This window comes from Meriones unguiculatus, chromosome 16 (genome assembly GCF_030254825.1).
Source record: "Meriones unguiculatus strain TT.TT164.6M chromosome 16, Bangor_MerUng_6.1, whole genome shotgun sequence".
Lineage (NCBI taxonomy): Eukaryota > Metazoa > Chordata > Mammalia > Rodentia > Muridae > Meriones > Meriones unguiculatus.
In genome coordinates, this window is record NC_083363.1 from 17566984 (window position 1) to 17582856 (window position 15873).

Sequence of the window (15873 nt, forward strand, 5' to 3'; positions counted from 1 at the left end):
TCTGATGCAGACATGCTCAGATCCATTCTGCTCTGGCCATTTGAGGTATTATAGGAGGTATTAAAGGAGGTATTTTGTTATCAGCCATAACAATATACAATGAGACCAGAGAATGATAGAGTCAAGGAACAAAACTGAGTCCCAGAGCCTCTTCCTCAGTGTGCCAAAGTTCATACCTGCAGCTTCTCACGTGTCATCCATCCCCTAGCCCTATTTCATGATGTAATTACCAGGAAACCTGGTGTCTACTGAGTGTGTAAAGGGCATTTATTTCAAAAATATATCCACTTTCCCTCCCTTTAAAACAGGCCTCTGAAAATTTGTGCTTCTTAATTTGAGATTTTGTTCACTTCCTTTTCTGCCTGTTCCTCTTCTTCCTTTCCTTCTCTCTTCCTTTTTCTCCTTCTCTGTTTCCTGCTTCTCTTCCTCTTCTTTCTCCTGTTTCTCTACTCTCTCATCCTCCTCCTCTTCCTTCTCTTTTCTTCCTCCTCTTATCATCCACCTCCTTCTCTTCTCCTTCTTCTTGTCTTCCTCCTTCTCTCCAGCTCTTCTTTTGGTAGTAGTGGGTAAAGAGCTGCACCCTCAGCCCAATTCTTTCAAAGAGAGAAAAACAACAGGGCATGGATATGTCCCAGCCAGAATAACTGGGAGACTTTAGGAGAAAGGAGTCTTTAAAACATTGATTTTCCACCTGTGGTCTCAACCCCTTTGGAGGTCACATGACTCTTTCACAGAGACTACCTAAAACCATTGGAAGACAGATATTTATATCATGATTCATAACAGCAAAATTACAGTTATGAGGTAGAAATGAAAATAATTTTATGGTTGGGGGGTCACCACACAGGAGGAACTGTGTTAAAGGGTCTCAGCATTAGGAATGTTGAGAACCGCTTCTAAACAGAGACTGCCAGCTGGGACATTCAGTCCTTTTGCTTTGGGCTAATCCAACAGGGTATCAGGTTACTGGAATTCAGTTGAAAACATTGTTGTAGTGCTCCTTGTCAGATTATTACAAAATATGTGGGTTATAAATACCAAAAGGTCATCAAATTTACTGTACCTTAAGTGAAATTATCTGTCCTCTTTCTGTTTCAAGTGAATATTCACCATAATGGTTAAATTGTGTTCTGTGCTCCTAAAAGTTGAATATGCCATCAGCAATAATGTATTGGGTTGTAAAATATCTATCCTGGACTCTAGGGGCAAGCAAAAAGAAGGTTCGGGTAAAAGAGGCTGAATATGTTTTTCTAATGCAAATTTTATGAGTCACATAAATGGTGGTAATATCTTTTAAAATTGTCAGTGGGCTCTGTTTCCTGTTTCTTTACAGTATGGGTTCTGTTACTTCACATTTTTGATGTTACGAAGTCGGTAATTTAATAGACAGCCAAGCAGGTATTTAAAGCACTCCTCGCCCCAGAATCCCTTAAAGGACCTCTCTGATTGACTGTGTAAAAAATATTTCTGCTCTGCCAGAATAAGAAGACGCCTCACCCACCTTATCTATCTATCTATCTATCTATCTATCTATCTATCTATCTATCTATCTACCTATCTATCTATTCATTTATTTATTTATTATTTATCTATTTATAAAAATGTTATCTCCCACTCTTCTTTCTCCTTTAGAAAAAAAAAAGCAACCTTATGTAAATTTTGGCCATAGATCTTGCAGGGCTGTGCACACATGGCCTTACAGTTCTCTTGGGAAGCCAGCACATTCCTGGCTGCTCACCTGGACCAGGAGTCTTTCGCAGATGATTTTTGATTGACAAGCTAGAGAGAAGACAAAAGCCACGAGCCTCGGGGTCCTTCTGTGATACCTAAGGGCATAACACAGTACTAACTCTAGAAAAGCTTAACATTTCTGTTTTCAGCTATAAATCCTTAACTTCCACTTAATTGAACCTAATCAGTATTTATTGGTATTGTGAAGGGATGAGGTGGGCAAAGATGAGAGTGGAGTCTGCTCTTTTTTCTCTAGTTGCTTTTCTCATTGGCAACATTAGATGCTTTTGCCCCTCCTATCTTGAAATGTTGGCATTATTAGATAGTTCTTGGCAATGTCCACAGATATCCCCCCTGATCCAAGATATAGACAGAGGCATGAAGTATTTTTCTGCTGGTTTATAATCCACTTGGAAGAAAGCAATCTACTCTCTAGGCATGGTTGAAACTCGAGTTTAGCACCTTACTACACAGATTTCATTCTGTTGCAGGGTAGGGCGCAGTGTGTCCCGTGTCACAGATCTGGGCTTTGCTTATCTATTTCCCACACAGCAAATTATTCCAGCTTCAGTGTCTCAGATAACACTGATTCTTCTCAGTTTCTGGGGGTCAGAGGCCTGAGCGGAGTTTACCTGGGCATCCCTGGCTTGATGTCTCTCAAAGTTGCAACTAGGGTGTGAGCACAGGCTTTTGCTGTCACAAATTCTGCTAAAGGTGAGTCAACCTCCAGGTTTATTTTCTCGTCTGCTGGAAGTTCTGACCTGCCCAAGGCCGCTGACCTGGATCTCAGGTGGCCTCTTGCTATGATACATGGGCACCTGTGTATGTCCAGTCACACAGGGTAGCCAGCATTCTTCAAGCTTGTATGAGTTAGCTACTTTCAAAAGTGGCATCCCGGTCCTTTCTGCTTGATTCCATTGATGAGAATGAGAATTTATGTGGAATCCACACTCAGACATGGGTAGTTACACAGAGGTGTGGATAAAAGAGGACGGGATGCCTGGGGGACATCAGAGCTGACCTTCTGTGCATTGTAGGATGTTCCTGCTCTGTCTTGTTCTTTCATTTCCTCCCTGACCCTTCTTAGGCAGCCTCCTTGGGCACTTTTCCTCCCAAACACCTCCTCCCTCTTGTAGGCATGTAATTATAGATGACATACACACCAGACAGCAGATTGCTTTAATCTTTTAAAGATTTGTTAGTCTTACAGCATGTCAACAAGCCATATTGAGTCTTTTAAAGAAAAAAACCAAAAAACTAATGTCTTGATCAATGAATTTGGGGAGTTTAGCTCAAAAGGGAGTTGCAACTGATGTGGTAAATTTACCGGGAAGGGGCTTGAGGAGCCAGTAGCTGATATACTGCATGAGAAATAGGAATCTGTCTGCATGGTCATCGAGAAGGGGCATTAAAACAAGATGCTTCTGAAAGACAGCTAAAAACCCACATAAAAGGGATTGCTCCTTGGATTTGTGTTTCTAATGAGCAAGATCATCAAGGACAGATAGCTGAATGAACGCTGTGTAGAATAACCTCCTCCGTGCCCTTCGACCTTGGTGCACCAGGTCAGAAGACCAGCAGGCCTGCTGTCCCCTAAACCCCATGGAAACTAGCTGTTCTGTGGGGGAGACTGACCTGTTTCTCTTTAAGGAATAAGGTGAGTTGACTTTTAGCAATATGTTCCAGACATCCATAGGCACTAAATGTTTAAAGAGAAGGCACCATGAAAGAGACTTCTGCCAAAAAACTAGGCACACTTTATTTACTTTTTTTGTGTCAGGGTTGTGTGTGGCAGGGGTGGGGTGTGTGTTTCACAAGGTACACCTGGGGGTCAGATGACAACATGTAGGAGTCAGTTTACACCTTCCACTCTATAGTTTCAGGGGACTGAACTCAGGTCCATGGGTGAAATGTCAGCCTGTGCTTTTACCCCCTAAGCCATCTTGCTAGCCCCTGGTGAATGATTAATACTTAGGATGACTCATGAGGAAGTATTTGTGCAAAATCTAGTGGGCATGCAGACTGAATGGGCCTAGACTCAACCAAGGAGCCTGCCTCAACTGTAAAGGACACAGGTAGACTGGGTGCTTTCCTCGTGGGCATCCTTTGTCTTTGGCACCCACCGTTGCTGTACGTACGCCTTTGCTCACCTTGCTCTGTCTACCAAGACCTTCCCTGACTGCTTCACGACCTCACCCTCAGCAATGTCCCTCTGCCTCCCATTATTTCTCCTTCTAGTTCTCCTGTTTGTGACTTTGTTTACCTTCTGGCCCTTCTGTCCTACTCCCCACACCCACACCCCCAGGCCAGATAATCAGAGATAACCGGAGGTACCAGAAGGATAATGGTTTTCGTCTTCATGTCTGGCCAAAGCCACCATGCCTGACACATAGTTGGTATTGAGTGTTTAATGGATGAGCAACATCACTGATGATCACTTGACATTAGTCTCACTTAACTGAGGCCTGACTTTTTCCTGTTCACCCCCCACCACTAGGCTGGTGTCCCATGAGTATTTCCAGATCTTTCCTGTCTGGTGCAGCTTAGAGTTGATGCTCAGAACATCAAGGCTGGAATTGCAGATGAGACCAAGTCTCTTCTGAAGGGCATATTTATGTGTGTTCATTCTTTTTCTCTCCTTGATTGATCTTCAGCCCAGTACTGGATGAAAAGAGTCAGAGCAAGATTATGGAGTCAGTTAGAATTTAGTCAAGGAATGCTATGATAAAAATCTCTCCTGATTACATGGAATGAAGTTCATCTAGTGAACGTTTTTTTTACTGAGATGCTTCCTTCTGAGTTCCCTTCTGAATGTCCAGTAGACATTCTGAGAATGTCCAGTAGAACTCATGCATTCATTCATTCATTCACCTATTCTCCTGGAGTACACAGGAGTTTAGGTAAGGGAAGCCTTCTAAGTTTGAACCCCATCTCTCAAAATTTACTTAGGAAAACCTGGGCTTTATTCTTCATTTTCACCACCTCCCTCCCTAAGGTCATCAGAGTTGGAACTAACAGGTTATAGGTGCCCAGATGTGTTCTCTGTGTTTCTAAACAGGAGTAGAAATATCTCCCACAGAGTTTGCACATTGACTCTCTCATTAATCCATGCTTATTCAAAGTACTCAATATTTTTTTTCAAACCGAGTTGAAGGGTTTTGATTGAAGGTGGATCATTTATTAACGCAGAACATATCATCAGGATCTGGAAAACAAGGACTTAAAAATGCAGAGCTCTTTAAGTGATCCAATACAGGATAATTATATTATCACACAAAGCTGTAGGTTTCAGATTACCCCACTGCCATCCTCCATGTGTGGACTGGGGGGTGAGTAGATTTAAAGGGTGTTTAACAAGAGGGAGCATACCCAAATCATGTGTGTGTGTGTGTGTGTGTGTGTGTGTGTGCGCGCGCACTCGCTTAATCAGAGGCAACAAAAGCAAGGGGATTTCCTTGGCGTCTCCATAAAACTTTTCTGAATGGGTACAGTAAGTCTCTCAGTGATTCTGTCCTCATTAGTGACAATAATACAGCAAGAATCCACACCAGATAGCCAGTGAGCTTTCAAAAGGTAGGTAGCCTCCACCTCTGTTCTCATACACCGATAGAGGCAAAGTCTCCTTCATTTTTAGTCTTCTGAGATTATGTTTTGTTTTGGGATAGTGCTTCATATAGCCCAGGCTGGCTTCACACTTACTGGATGACCAAAGGTGGCCTTGAGCTGTTGATTCCCATGCCTCTACTCCCCGAGTGTCAGGCTGATATGTGTGAGCCACTGTGTCTGTCAGATAAAGTTCTCGGATAGAATCTATGGCTTCGTGCACACTAGTCAAGCATGCTATGAAATGAGGTGTGTGGCTAGCTCATTCCTTTGAGAGTTTTTGCTATGGTAGTCCTGCTGAGTTGTACATGTAACTAGAGAGAGGGCCATGTATTGAGTTAAAAAACAACAACAACAGCAAAACACAAAACCAGGAGCTGTGAGAGTAATGGTTTTGAGTCATTCTACACAACAGAAGATGTGGCCTGGGGGGCAGTTGAATTTTGGAGTTAGGGTTACCGGATCGCTTCAACAGAATGTTCTTATGGAAGGCTGGTAAGACAGCTACATTGGCAACATTCTCATCATATAGGCATGAGGATCTGAGTTCAATTCCCCATAAAACTGTACCCGCCACAAAACTGTGCCTCTGATCTCAGCTCTGGGGAGACAGACAGAGAGAAAACTTCCAAGGGTCATTGGCTAGCCAATCTAGCTGAAGGCCCAGGTTCAACAGGAGACTGTATCTCAAAAACTAAGTAGAAGGCAATTAAGGAAGACCCTGATAAGGCTTCCACATGTGCCTAGACACCCCCCACACACACATACAGGCACACACATGAAGAATATTCTTATAGGTAGCTCAGGTGAGTTCACACACGGGATTAACCTCATTTATTGTTTTTTGTTGTTACTGTTTTAGTGGCCAGAGCTAAATATTCTGGTTGCCAAGCTAGATAGAGCAATCTGAAAGCAGTTAAAAAATAGACGGTGGAGTTAACAACCCATTAATTTGGCCAAAGGAAACACAGCCAAGCCCAATCCTTGACTCAGATATCTTTGCATATCTGGGACGCTGGGATACAATTTCTTGTTCTCAGTGAAAACTGTCCTTAATTTTAAGGAGGCAACACAAGAGAAAAGAAATAGAAATGAATTAGAAGTTATCTGAGGTGGTTTCTTTCTCCCCAACCCCATTTTTTTTTGGGCGGTGGTGGGGGGGGGGGTTGAGGGGAGAAATGGTCTCCTGCTCAGGTTTCTTTTAGCATGAATTAAAAAATGTATTTAGGAACACACAATATTTAACATTTCTTGGTTGCTTGTTTGATATGCAAGTGCTGTGGGCCTTACCCTGAAGGATGGTCACACAATGGGTCACATTACATTTAACCTGTGTTGCCTCCGAAAAGTGTTCTGTTGGATGATTGTGCCAGGACAGATTCCCATAGCTCCTGGAGCTATGAGCTTCACCCAAGTGATTTCTGAGGGTAACACAGCTCCTGGAAGAGGAGTGGCTGGACTGGAAAACTGGAACTCAGTGGCCAACGGGTCCCCCATGGTGAATCCCTTTCATTGAGCTCAGGAGTTGAGATAAGCCCTAGAGTGGATTAAGAGCTCTATCCTCACCACCTCCAGAGAGGAAGTTCTTCATATTTTTAACTAGAACTTGCATGGCTATGTCTGACTTACTTTGGAGGCAAAGCCGCTATGAGATTGAGGCTCCCTTTTGTTTTCAGGTTTTATAAATCACACCCATCTCAGGAAAATGGACAAGGCAGGAAAAGTCAGCTGTGCCTGAGCACCAGAATCCACAGAGTAGAATAAAAGAACTGACTCACAGAAGTTGTCCTCTGAACTCACACCAACACATTCTCATACACACACACTCATATGCATGTACACATGCAAATAAATAAATAAATGTAATAAAATAATTTTTAACTTAATATCTCAGTGGGTACATAAAGGCACTTATCTCCAAGCCTGACAATCAGAGATCTATCGCAAAACCCACAAGGTGGAAGAAAATAAATTTTCACAAGTTGTCCTCTGACCTCTAAATTTATGATGTGCCTGGCATGTTTTCTCTCTCTCTTTCTCTCACTCTCTTGCTTTCTCTCTCTCTCTCTCTCTCTTTCTCTCTCTCTCTCTCTCTCTCTCTCTCTCTCTCTCTCTCTCTCTCTCTCCCACACACACAAAATACAAAAACAGTTTTATGAAAATGTTTTTTAAATTATGCCTGTGCTCCTTGTGCCTAAGGTCCTGAGACATAGGCAAGGTCCTGAGACATGCAAGGATAGCACTTGGCTCTTTGGGAAGGACAGGAGAATTAAGCGAGGGTACAGTGGTGATTCTACAAAACACTTGCAAATCTGAGCTTTTACTGAAGAAGACAGAATCATGCAATTCAGCACCAACTACTGATGCCAAAGAAAGGTTTAGCATCATGTTTCGGGTAATAATAGCAGTGATTCCCACTGGGGGCGGCCACTGAGAGCAGATCGCTTTTTATTTTGCTTCCTAAGGACAATAGGAAATGAGGGCTACCATCGATTGGCACCCTCACGGCAGAGAAGGTGGTAATAATCCATCTGAGATAAGGACTTGAATAGAGAGCAGGTTGGTGGGGTCCATCCATGTCCGGGCTGTTCATTTCTTCTCTCCATCAGCCTACGAGCACTTCATCAGCAGAGCCCCCGAGCCCTGGCGGTTCCAGGGAATTCAGCCCCAGTGTGGCATCCTTCTAGGATCTGGGATGAGAGGTGTCTGAAGGCAGGCGTGCTTTCTTTTGTCCTTCCGCCTATTGTCTAAGCTGATGGTAGAAAGGTGTGCCCCGATCCTGGTCACTAATCCTGCCTTTCTGTGACCTGCAGTCTAGGGTGGTGTTGCTGAGTTGGTACCAGCCCAGGTTCCTGAGTTAGCCATGTCCTGGCCTTCCTTTATGTCCCACCCCACAGGCTCAGTGTTTGCTCACTCCTTTGTAACCCACTGGATTACCCTGACTGAGGTATTCTAGTTCTCAATAGGGTCCTGAGAGGTACCAGGACAGTCTTTGAAATCATCAGGTGTAGCCTGATGAAGCCCTTTCCTCATATTTCTCACTTCACCACTGACCAATAGAAGCTTCCGAGTCACTGTTACCTGGCACGTGGCTGTGTGTGCGCTTACCCTATGAGCATCACGTGAGCAAATCACAAACATGAATGACAGGGACAACTGTTGAACAAAGTGGGAGGTGCCTCATACCATAGCGTTCTGAACGGGGCCTTGGAAGTCAGAAGGTGCCAACAGAGCGAGGCACATGGGTGGCATGCTCTCCCCTTTCCTGGCGGACACAATGCAAATCAGAGGCATGCCTGTCTGAGCAGAATACATCCTAGGAGTAGAGATGATTTTCTTCATTCTTGGTTTCCATATGGATAAAAATGTTCCATTCTTTTCGAGAATTTCATACGTGTTTTGAACATATTCATCCCATCCCCCAGCCCTTCCCTTAACAGCTCTCCCTCCCCTTTCCACCCAACTTGTACTCTTCTTCCCCCACATCAAGCCCATTTTGTATTGCTCAACTAGTTTGGGGAGCGGGGCCTGCTCTGGTATGTAGCCAACCTACCAGGGATCACATTATTAGAAAAAAAAAAGGACTCCCCCTCTTTTCCTGCCGCCATGAAATGCCAGTCACCCCTCCGCCAGTGGTAGATTTCATGTTCCTATCTCCGCTTCCACTCAGGGATTTTCTTTGGCTTGCTGTTGCACAGGTACTGTGGATGCTGTTACAGCTGCTATGAGCTCAGATGTGCAATTGCCCTGCTGTGTCCAGAAAACAGTTTCCTTGATGTTATCTGCCACCTCTGGCCCACAATCCTTCTACTCCTTTTTCTGTGACGATCTCTGAGCCTTGGGGGGATGGAGGGGAGTGTGATGCGCCTGCTTCATTTAGGGCTGAGGGCTCCAGGCTCTTATTCTATGGTGTTGACCCATTCTTGTGGAACCTCATGGATCTTAGTCCGCCCTCAAAATTTGTTTAGTTGCTACCAGGAGTTACCATGCTTTTCTTGCCCATGCTCTGCCGTGTTTTAAACGCTACAGAGCACATTGTGGAAACTGAGGTGCTCACGGAAGATTGAGATGAACGTGTCCTGCTCTCTTTCCTCCCCACCCGTCCCTGACCAGCCATCTGCTATGACTTACTTGGTTGCCCCAGGGGCTGAGCTGACTGTAGCTCTGGTCCACAGCGGTCTGCTGTTTGGTGCCACATGGTAGGAGGTCAGAGGTTCTGTCTTCTACTCTCTTGACACAGAATTTGTTAACAAAGACATAGGCTGAGCTGTGTGCGTGAAAAATCTGTTATCATTGTTTAAACACACCGGGAGTTCAAAATATCTCTCTCTCATCAAGGTCTACAGGTGGTCCCAGACTATGATGGTTGTGAGGGACCAGGCTCGTGTTGTCTGTTTTTAAATATTATGATCTAAAGTCATGCGCATCCTTTCTATGGACAAAGGACTGGAAGGTTTGAATTTCTCTTCCACACACCACTGCTCATGACTCGGTCACGTGGATCCTTTAGGGGAAGCAGAGAGATGGTGTCTGTGTCCTGTGCCTTGCACTCTACCTGTCAGTAGCTATCATTGGAAGAGAACGGAAGAGTGCCCTAGTGAGGGAAAGGTAGCCTTGGCTGGGGTGTGTACAATTCCCCTCACGCCGAGGGACGTGGGTTCTATCACATCCGCAGAATCGGCTGTCCAGTCCACTGGAGCCGCTGCTGAGCCACCAAACGCCGCAGCCCGGCTGAAGTTTTGGAATTAAACTTTAGAATGTAGTCAAGGGCTTTGGAGGTAAGCACGAACAACTCCGTGGAGGGTGACTCCTTCAAAGGGAGAAACGCAGAAGCCCTGGACCTCGTCTGCCTCCGAGAACGTCTTTCCTCCCTTTGCTCCCGGGCTGTGGAATGAGGAAGTAGGGAAAGAGGACCCTGCAAGGCAGAGTGGAGCCGGAGGGCGTCAGGCAGGCAGCTGTCTGGGCAGCTGTCCCCCAGGGTCTCCTTCCTATCTGTGCACCATCGCCTTCATTCCAGACCCTCTGCCGTTAACAGCCTTAGGACTCAAAGACAGCATCTGACTCCAGACCAGGGAACAGGCCCAACAAACCCTTGGCTTCCCTAAGCTTATCTCTTCCAGCACCGCACCCCGTGTGCGGGCAGCTCTGCCCTTAGGTGGGTCCCAGGGAAAGCGGCACAGGTGCGTGACACTGGAGCCATGTGGTGGCTGCAGCCCCTGCCGAGTTCTTCCTAACCCAAAGGGAGGTTTACTTCAAGGGTATTTTAAGGCAAAAGCTACGAGGAGGGCAAGAAAACAGAGGATTGTAAAGATTTCCTGCTTCAGTGGTATGATACAGAGGTTTATAACATCTGGTGTTTTTTTGTTTTGTTTTGATTTTTTTCTTCACTAAGGATCCTTTATAGTACAAGCATGGAGGACCCACTGAAAATCTATTGATGTCAGCTCCAGCTGTTGATTTTTTTACCGTGTTAAAAGTGATACAGGCTGGGCAAGTGATGGCGCGTGCCATTAATCCCAGCACTCGGGAGGCAGAGGCAGGCAGATCTCTGAGTTGGAGGCTAGTCTGGTCTACAGAGTGAGTTCCAGGACAGCCAGGGCTACACAGAGAAACCTTGTCTCGAAAAACAAACAGACAAACGAACAAAGTGAAAGGGAAATTGCTGAGGTATAAAATCCATCACAAAATAACAGTGTGATGCCCAGAGGTGAAAACAGTGAGTGTCACTTGGAAATTCATCATCTAACGTAAAATGAAGGCCCATCTCTGAGTGTAAAAAAGTTGGGGATGTTTGGACGCAAACACTGGTCCTTCGCCACCCGAGACTGGGCAAAATGTTCAGAGGTAAAAACAAAACAAAACACCACACAATAAGAGGAAAAAACTAAGCCAGGGAGACACACATGAATAAGACTTTCTTCGATGAAAGTCTTTGGCACAGTGAGAAGACATTAGTTTTAGTTTTTCCAAAAATTTTTATTATTCTGTATTTATGTGTGCTCCTGTGTGTCTGTGGGGAAGCACTCACTCTTGTGTGGGCAGGTGCTCACAGAGGCCAGACGAGGTCTGAGGTCCCCTGGGGCTGGATGTCCAGGTGTTTGTGAGGTGTCTAGGGTGGGTGCTGGGAGCCAAGCTCAGTATCACAGAGCAGCAAGCTCTCTTCGTAACTGCCGCCCCATCTCCCTGGCCTTGAGAAAATGTCTTCCATCAACAAATTTGACAAATGACTTGAATCCAGCAGTTACAAAACCTCTCAAAGCTCAAGAGTTGAAAAAAAAAGTTCAATTTTAAGACTGTATAAAAATTAAATATAAATTTAACAACAACAACAACAACAACAAAAACCCGTGAAGCACCTGAAAACTAATAATTTGGCATCACTACTCATATGGGGAAATGGAAGCGGAAACTGACAAGAGGCGAGAAACCGCCGCTCCCTCGGTTAATCAGCAGTGACAGTGTCTGGAGACGGCCCGGATGAGGAGTGACTGTGGGAATGCAAAGCTATCCCAGAAAGCAGCCGGGAGTTTTCGCCAGGGTTGAATGCGCCCTACAATCCCCCACCCAGGTGTTTAGAGAACTGAAAACATGTGTTTACAGAAAGACCCCGGCATGGAAGATGCGTGCAGTTCTGTTTGTAATCACCCAAACCGGAGCATCCCAGATGTTGCTCCGACTGAGAATGACTGAACCAAACTTCGCAGCCATCCACCCAGTGGACAGTGTTCACCGGAGATTCAGGCTGCCCGTTCAAGCAACACCATGGGTGGCTCACAAGGCACCGTGCTGTGTGAGAAAAACCATCACATATTCGACACTTCAAGACAGGATGTCCATCGGGTTACCAGAGGCTGGTGGGAGAAAGTATAATGACCACAAAGTAGGAGGGGCTTTTGACATATTTTTGTCCATTTGTTTGTTTTCCCAGACAGATTTTCTCCGTGTCTTGGCTGTCCTGGAACTCACGCTGTGGACCAGGCTGGCCTCGAACTCACAGAGATCCTCCTGCTTCTGCCTCCGAGTGTTGGGATTAAAGGCATGTGCCATCACCGCCCAGCTCTTTTGACATAGATTTAATAACAGTATTTCTTGTCTGGTGATTACAGTATTGATGGCTATAAGAATCTGTAAAGAGTTTTGTGAACATGGAACATGTATTTTGTGGAAGTTATAGATGATTAAATATATTCTCAAAACCTGAAGGATTCTCGAGAATGGTTGCACAGTCTTACAGCTTTTGGAAATCCCTTTACCATCTTCATTGTGCTAGATCTTGCATCTGTACCCACACTGTTGTGTGTTGCAGGCTCAGGGAAAGCCCTCGATGCTCTTGAAGGAAAATGAGAGTGAAAAAAGTCAATCATTTAACTTCATGCAACTGTGATCTTAGACTGTAGTCCTGTGGATTCCCTGAAGTGGCCAGGGATGTCCAAGGGCTCCTGGGCTGTCCTTTAAGAATCTCAGCTACAATGCACTGCACCGCATTTTAGTCATCTTCCAAGTGTCCTATCCTTTTCTTTCCTGTGTCCACATGCCCACTGTGTTTGCTTCATAACTTCGTTTGGATTGATCATTTTAAAAACTTAAATTTATTTAAAGATGAAAGAATTAAATTTAAAGAAAGCCTTATTTAAAATAACCGCAAAATAATTAAGCAAGGAATTATGTGATATAGGCAACACATTACTCATTGCTTAATTATATGTGTGCACACATACACAGCATGCATACATGCACAACACACGCACACATACACACCCCTTTGCAAATGACGCAGCGCTTAATCAATACGTATGTGAGCCACATTGATACTTATTATGTCCTTTCTTCTTTCATCGTTGTTTCAAACACTATATGTATTGTGCATACTTGTGTGTGTGTGTGTGTGTGTGTGTGTGTGTTTCCTGTGAATCACCTAAATCCATCTCTGTGTATCACAGTTTGGAAGACATGATGTTTGTGTGAACCCAGTGAATGCTGGCCATGATGGTGGCAGGTAGCTGGTGTCACTATCCTTCAAAAGCAAATATGTGTCAAAGTAACTGAAGCACAAGAAGGTTGCTCAGTGTTTTATAGCTCCAAATTCCAGGCCTAGGATTTGAAGCCAGGAACCCTGGCTGCACAGTCACCAGAGAGGAAACCTAGATTGTCCTCCAAGCCCTGAGGTGAGGCACACTAGGCTGTGTCATCAACCTTCAGGGCCCTCATCTGGGACACAAAAGACATGGATCACCTCATGAAGCGTCCACTGAAATAGCTGGGGTTCCAGCTGGGCAGAGCAGGCCAGAGGCCCGAAACTGGCCAGAACTCTGAGCTTAGAGGGGATTTCATGTCTTGAAAAAAGAAAGCGTGTGGTGTTCAGTTTCTGGTGGTTTCTGTTGTTGGTTTTGGTCTTGCTTGTTCCTTTTTTTTTTTTTTTTTTTTTAATCTCCTTCCTTATTTTGTGTTATAAGAAATGATTGAAGTCAAGAATTTTTGTGTGTAAATTTTCTTGCTTTTATCACATGTGAAGGGGCCAGCCATGGCCTTGGGTTGGCTGCTCTGTGACTCCTGGCCTGGATTATCCTTTCTGACTTAGTAGAGAGCTCAGGCTTAAACAAAGTGGTTTTATAGAGTGGTAGAAATAAAATCCCAATTACAGAAATAGTTTAAAACAATGATGAAGGGGAAAAGGACTTAGTGAGTGTCTTAGCACGTCCTACATAAATATTGATTAAACGCTGGGCTAATTGAAAAGTCAGGGTCCATTAACAAAATAACAACGTGTATTTCTTTGTGATCCTTTTGAGTTGTATTAGAGTAAATCAGGGATATTTATTCAGCACTAATTCTCAGTTTGCTGAGAGCTCATGTAATCATGGCATGAGCTTATTGGAATTCTTTTCATAGACACAGAGACTTGCCCAGGAACGGGCACTATGAGAAAGTTAGTCAGCACTGACTCAGAATAATAAGTATGAACATGTGACAGATGCCATTGTGTGCTCAGAGTACGGTTTCCCGACACTTTTTCCATGCACACGTGGGCTGTTTTGTTTCAGAGGACTGTGTGTTGTTCCCCATTCTTATCAGATTTCCTTTAAAATCCTAGCATTTAACAATGGTGAAGAGACAGAGGTCCCTCTTAATCCACAGTAAAACACGCCTGTGTTCACAAATAGTTTATTAATCGAAACTTGGGTTTTCAGTTTATGTTTGTGTGACTTCCTGCCTCTCTCTCCCCTCTCTCTCTCTCTGTCTTTGTCTCTGTCTCTCTCTTTCTCTGTCTGTCTGTCTCTCTCTCGGTGTGTGTGTGTGTAAGAGAGAGAAGGGAGAGTCAAGGGCAAATCTACAGAGACGATCTTGAAAGACAAGTTTATTCATTAATGACATCATAAGGATTGTATTTTCTCTTGGTTAATAAACTATTTGTTCAGCGGGTGCTGTAAGGCGGCCAGGGCTAGTCATGTAATTTCTCGGAAAAAGATCTGAAGCAACTGGTAATTGAAATGATAATCATTTGATCACAGGGCTATTTGAGAATAACACTCATCTCCAAACTTGTCTATTCTAGGAAGCCTTATTTGGGCAAAACGTTGCCAAATTCCATCTGTGTTAATGTGGAGTCTAATATACCATGCTACTTAATTATTTTCCAGAACATTCTAAACATTGTGGCTGGTAAACCCCACTCCCACCCCCACCCCCCATTCCAGAAGCTGTTTCCATATGCTTTGAGACAATATTCAGTCTGAATTTTTTTTTTAATTCTGACATTTCATAATCATCATGTAATAACTATAAAATGTGGGGCGAGCAAAGGTCTTCTATTTCAAGAAGTTGTTGTGGTGAGTGGGTGAAATCAGTGCCTGACGAGGGCATTTTTATAATGGACCCCACAGTTAATAAAGTCTTGAGGTTTTGTTGTTTTATTTTATTTTAGAAGAGGGTAAAACACAATTTCTACTTGTCTGCCTTTACTGGAAGTTCATATTTGATCAAGATAAGGGAGAGGATCCCATTACCCTGTCTTGTTTTCCACTCTTGAGAGAGTCCTCGTGACTGCTCTTTTTAATAACCTTCTTTTTCTCAGGGGCAGCCCTGAACCGGACAAAGAAAAGCAAAATTTGCCTCTTACCTTAAAACATTTAAAACAACAAAACTGAGTGCTCCTTACTGTGTACACATCGTCTTAATAATGCCCTTTTTTTTTTTTTTTTGAGTTGGAGCAGTGTGTGCGGTTAGGGTGTGTGTTGGGGTGGGGGTGTGTAGTGTAGGGATGTAAGGGGTGTGTGTTTGTATGTGTGTAGGCAGGGTAAAGAAGACGGAGCTGTAGTCCACAGCAGAATTAGCCAAGTTCTGTTGTGAATTCCTTTTTGTCTAATAGCCCAGAGACATCTTCCTGTTGTTGTCCTGTCAGAACTATTTTGAAATTTTCTGTAAGCTTTAGGGGTTTTTCACAGCTAAGCTTTCTTCAGAAACGTTCAGTCAAAGAAAGGAAAAGAGAGTCAGCCTAAGTTAAAATGTCAAAGGCTTCAAATAAGTTCACTTAGAACCCAA

The 15873-nt window shown here is 44.1% G+C and overlaps 1 protein-coding gene across 3 annotated transcripts in view; it reads left to right on the top strand.

The window, feature by feature from the left end:
- The window catches only part of Arid5b (AT-rich interaction domain 5B), a 175367-nt gene that overhangs the window by 16131 nt on the left and 143363 nt on the right, over window positions 1-15873 (top strand). The window lies entirely within an intron of this gene.